The following is a 6,000-nucleotide window of genomic DNA, read 5'->3' on the forward strand; positions in this document are numbered from 1 at the left end:
CTTACATCAATAACAATGATACTGTACGGCCAAAAACAGTGCTTTTTGGCTTTCCATGTTTTCCTTTGTGTCAATTAGTTCCTTGATGCATTTTTAGTGGCACCAGACATCAACACGAACAAGCATTGTAGAAAACATGGCGGTCTCTTCTTTTTTCCTGGCTCTTGTTTGAAACGTCACCAAATCATATGAGGGAAAATACTCATAGACTAAAACCACTTTTTTTTCTCCATTGTTATTTCTGTTGTTCAGGTGTCCACTTGCGACAGGCGGCGGTTTTCCCGTGACCCTGAACGGGTAAGAATCTTACCCGTTCATATTATGCATCCATTATTAATACCATCTTACTGTAAGATGGTTTTAAAAATGGATGCATAATATTAAGACCAATAGTTTTGCATTGATTCTACCTCTTCTGTTCGTGGTTCCTCCGGCTAACTGCACGTGATGGAGGTGCAAATGTAAGTGACAGTAATTTCTTCAAACCTGAATTGCCTCTGGGGGAGTAATAAATCCTTCAAATCTGAACACCATCTGGCGGAGCAAATAAATGTCGGATCCCAAAACGCTTTGATTAAGGTTCACTTTCACCAAACAGTCCTCGAAGCCACATAATTAAAAGTTCCCGACAACTTTATCAAAGTCGGCATGTCGGAAGCTCCAGTGGGGAGAGCAGACATGTCATCAAGAGAAAAGTAAGTAAAAAGAAGACAATTGAGGAACTAGAAACTTAACCGTCGCTGTGAATTTGTGAATTCTGAAGCAAGTAAATCCTGATATGTTCAGTCATATCACAAAACATTTGGAACACCCTAAATACGGCTGACATGATTTTAGAAACATAGGAAAAATAGATCTACTGTATATATTTTTGGGACAAACAATCAGTTAGACACACTGTTATATTTTTAAAATGTTCTGGCACTCATATACAATTAAAGCTGGTTAGGGACACTTTTCTCAGCAATAAAATTGCCACCACCTGTGTTTATTACAGTGAACGAGCATCGAGCAATGTCTACATTTTCAAACCCCCAAATTTCCCTTATTTGATCAGTAAGGGAATATTTTAAAAAAAAGCGGATAGATGATTTCTTTGTGTTCATTTTAAAAACAATTCAATGAAAACAACCAATTTTTAAAAAAATATTATTTTAAGTGTTGGCCTACATATGACCTGTACAGTCAAGAAACAGGAACACTACAATAAAATAATAACATCATCCATCCATCCATTTTCTGATCCGTTTATCCGCACAAGGGTCACGGGGTGTGCTGGAGCCTATCCCAGCTGTCTTCGGGCAGTAGGCGAGGTACACCCTGACCTGGTTGCCAGGCAATCGCGAGGCACACATAGACAAACAGCCGTTCACACTCACAATCACACCTCGAGACAATTTAGACTTGTTCCATTAACCTGCCATGTATGTTTTTGGAATGTGGGGGGAATCCGAACTACCCGGAGAAAACCCACACAGGGACGGGGAGAACATGCAAACGCCAGACAGGAAGGCCGGAGCCAGAATCAAACCCTGCACCTCTGCACTGACAGGCCGACGTGCTAAACACTCGTTCACCGCGCCACCCTTTTCAATTTTCATTCAAGTTAAAACTAAATCAAATGAAACAGAAACAGTTTACAGAGAATGGGACAGACGCTTTAAGCTTCTCTTTTAGTGCAGCCCCGCAACTTGACCACCATTTTTTGAGGTCAGTCTGCCTGTCACTGTGTTGACTGCAGTGCCCTGCAGTCAGTCTCATCCTGGCACAAAAACAAAGGATACACCCTTTGTAGCGCAACTGCCGCATATCCTGGATTTGATTGGAAAAAAAGATCATTATTGTTTTGTTTTGTTTTTTTAATGACTTGTTTTGAAAAATTCATATGATGGGCATGTGTTGATTTATGCCTGAGATCTGACAAATTACTGAGGGATGTCTATGTTCGGGTTGGAAATATAGTGTCATTGAATAAAACCAACAAATGACAGTAAGTGCCTTTGAGGGAAGAAAACAAAGATACAATTCATTTATGCAAAGATCACAATGAATAAAGCCCATATTTATAATCAGAGAAATAAAAAATTCGAAAATGAGCACGCACTGATAATGTTTGCTTTTGTCACTCTCCCTTATTTTCTGCTTTTTTCCCCAAAGGGGACTTTTTGTTACTTTATTTTTTCCTGTTCTTCATCCTTCAGCTAAATGTACTCCGAACAAACCGATTGAGTGGAAGTAGTAGTTCAAAACCAGAACCAAAATGTATGGATTTTCATTCATGTTATTTGTTTTGTGTTGCATTGTTGTTGGGCATCTCACTTGCCAAACATGCAATTTTTGCATTTGATTCACTCACAACAGCTCTTTGCGGTTACAGTTTTAAGATACAGTAACAGACTGCCTGAAAGTCCAATGTGTTCTTTTGTCTGCCCTTGACTTGCGTCATCAAAAATTCTCAATACAACACTCAGGGGTTTTCAATCCAAAGCATACCGTCCTCCTTTATTCAATTATTTTGTATTTTCTTTCTTTCTTATTTCGTCCATCAGCACCCACCAACATTATTGTCAACGTTCCCTTCTTCGCTGTTGTTTTTCTTCTTTTCATGTAGATTTTGTTGATTTATTTATTTAGTTACATATATTTTTATAGACCAAATTAACACTTTCATGCACCCTGTAACCCACAGGTGTCAAAGTCAAGGCCCGGGGGCCAGCTCTGGTCCGCCACATCATTTGATGTTGCCCGCGAAAGCAAATCAAACATGCTGACTTCTGTGATGCTTGCTAAAATTTTCAACCACTTTTCAAATTCTCATACGTAAAGTATAAGAGAGCTATTGTAAGTTTTCTTGTGACCAAAACCCTCGTAACAGTAACTTAAACTACAATTGAATAAACCAGTATTCTTGACTTCCTTAAATGATTTCACAGACATAACGGCCCTCCAAGGGAACCAGTAACTATAATGTGGCCTGCGACAAAAATGAGTTTGCCAACCCTGCTGTAAACTGTAGCAATTGCTGCCCCTGAAATGGTTAAAAACTTGATAACATAGTGTGGTTGAGGCCATTATCTCTCAACCGGAGTGATAGTGGATTTAGCGCAAGAATTCTTCGACACCTGCAGTAGTTGCACCACCATCCAACCTTTTTGTTGTTCAGAATCTGGTTCAAATGGGTGTTATAGCATTCCCGAATCACCCATGTCAACATATTGCAGTCCTTTGTTGTCCCTTACTTAATTTTTCCTTCACCTTGGATTTGTGGAATATGAATTCAGCAACACCATACACCCGCTTTTATCAATGTCATGGGGCGCAACCGAAATCAGAATGCCGTGTTTAGACTAATAAGTGTCATGTTTCGGTTTGGGACCAACAGGTGGCACTGTAGGGCTCCCCCTGCAGCTGCACACCTGTTGGTCATTGTGTCATTAATTGTCATTTTAAAAGACTTGATGCCCGACCACTCAGTGTCGGGTCATTGTTTGTTTCTTTGCTGCTGTCATGTTTGTTTGTTCTGTCATATTTAGGTCATGTTCAGGTCATGTTTCTGTTACTATTAGTTTTGAGCTTCTGCCATGATTTTTGTTTGATACTTTGGACTTTGTTTGGGATTTAGTTTTCTCTATGTTTTAATACAATTTGTCAAGTACACCCTGCTCCTCCCTCTTGCCTGGTTTTTGGGGTCCGCCACCACTACGCACCGTGACAATAAGGTCGTGGAAGAACATTTTTGAGTTGGCTTTCCCTTTAAGGACGGACAGGAGATGGGGAACATAAAACTGGTGGACAAACTTTGCACTTGTGTGGCAAGAAACAGTTGTTTATTCATTGCCTGAACCGCTTATCCCCATGAGCCCATCCCAGCTGTCTTCGGGCATTAGGTAGGGTACACCGTGAACTGGTTGCCAACCGATCGCAACCATGACAGTAGAACTCAAGTGAGTGTTCAGAGGAGTACGATAAGAATAAGGAAAATAATGTATTATTGTAACTTATTGTAGGACTGTTGCTATTAAATTATCATTTCTGCCATTGTTCACCAGATGTTTTTCCTCCAAACATAGACTGTAATTAAACGTTTAGACACACTGGCATTCATGCTATGTGTCAACAGAGCGGTCTTCAAGCAGTGACAGTTTACACATCAGGGGGGAAAAAAGACAATTTTCCTTGCACCTCTCGTTCCCTTTGGGTGAATATTTCTCAAGAACAACACATTCTCAACACGTCATTCTGTGATGAAATATAGTAACATGATGAAACTCTGCAACACCACCGTCTTAATAGCAAATGAATAGAAAGTCTGTTTCAAGCCATGATTCATGACTTTTTAATCTTTGGTTCTAGTGCTTGGTCTGTCTGAAGTCTGAGCAGCCAAATAGGGGCCTCAGAGACTCCCTGCAGTACACCGATGACGGATTCCAGAATGAGGCCGACGGAAGCAGCGGCCGACGTAACTGCCACCGTTCCTCCTGCGGTGTCCTGACTCACCACGCCCTCCAAGGGAGTCCCTCGATAAAACCCTCCAGCAGAAGTGGATTAGAGCTCAAGTTGTCAGGATTACGGTACCAAATGGTGAGGAGGTGATCACACAAATGTAGAAAATGATAAAGTTTGGGACAAAAGATTTTAGTTTAGAAAAGCATATTACAGACAAAGTACAACAAAGGTCGCTGGTAACTAAGCCAAGATAAGACGTCCTGAACACAAAGCCCTTGCAAATGGCAAGGAGAATCATTAACTTCACTTGTCATAAAAGGACAAGGCAATCCAATTACGAGAAAAGAAAATGAACATTACTCACAGGAAAGTCTACATGTGAACAAGAGCGCAAGGGAACAAGGTCATGAACGTTTCGATATCAAACACTTTGTACGAGTGTGGACATACAATATATACACTGTACACTGGCCTTCCTGTATGGAGTTTGCATGTTCTGCCTGTGCCTGCGTGGGTTTTCTCTGGGTACTCCAGTTTCATCCCACATTCAAAAAACATGCATAGTAGGTTAAGGTGGACACTCCAAGTTGTCCTTAGGTGTGATTGTGAGCGCGAATGGTAGTTGTTTGTCTCTGTGTGCCCTGTGATTGGTGGGCAACCTGTTTAGGGTGTACTCCGCCTGCTGCCCGAAGACAGCTGGGATAGTCTTCAGCACACCCGTGACCCTCGTGAGGATAAGCGGCTCAGATAATTGTTGAATGGATGGAAGTTGAGGTTACCATGTTGGATTTGCCCCTTGGCAAGCGTTCCAGTTTTTCATGTGGCCCCCTGCAAAATTTATGGCCCACCCTGGGTTAGGCAGTGATACACTTCCCTTGTTATTGGGGAAGTAATGGCACTTAGATAAGTTTATTTTTATTTTATTTATTTAGTTGGTATCAAATTCGCAATTAAATCACCAACTCCGCTCCATGTACATGAGGTAAAGTAGGTCAGTAAGAAATCCAAATCTTCTGCATGTCTCAAACAGAAATTTACTTTTGGGATGCATGGTAAGTACTACTATATGTAGCTTTAAACACATTGATAACAGCAATGTCAATGAGACTGAATTCATATTTTCAAAAACATTTTCCCGACACTAACCAGTTGTAGAATGAAAGTCTTTTGAAACAAACATTTTGAGAATCTTTATTTTTTTTGTCACTGGTGAGTGGCATTTTTCCCCCCACTGATTGCAGACCTTCAGTTCCTGTGTCATGGATAGAGATTTAATAAATGAACAGAAATAATTGAAACAAGAATCCATGGAAAATAGGATCAAACTCCACAGACAAAGAAGAAACATGTGATGTTTTGGATACTAGACCCAAAATGATTGAAAGAATAACCCTCTGGCCTTTGACTACGCTAACTGGAGGAGTGGGGACACCTCCCAGTGATAAGAGAAGAGAGTTAAGATGGAAAGTCATCAGTGATCAGTAAAAAAAGCTCTAAAGTTGATTTTCCCTTACAAAGAGCTCTGTGTTTTCGAAATCAGGAATGCCTGCCCTT

This window comes from Hippocampus guttulatus, chromosome 3 (genome assembly GCF_054856545.1).
Source record: "Hippocampus guttulatus isolate MCC_2025c chromosome 3, RoL_Hgut_1.0, whole genome shotgun sequence".
Taxonomy (NCBI): domain Eukaryota; kingdom Metazoa; phylum Chordata; class Actinopteri; order Syngnathiformes; family Syngnathidae; genus Hippocampus; species Hippocampus guttulatus.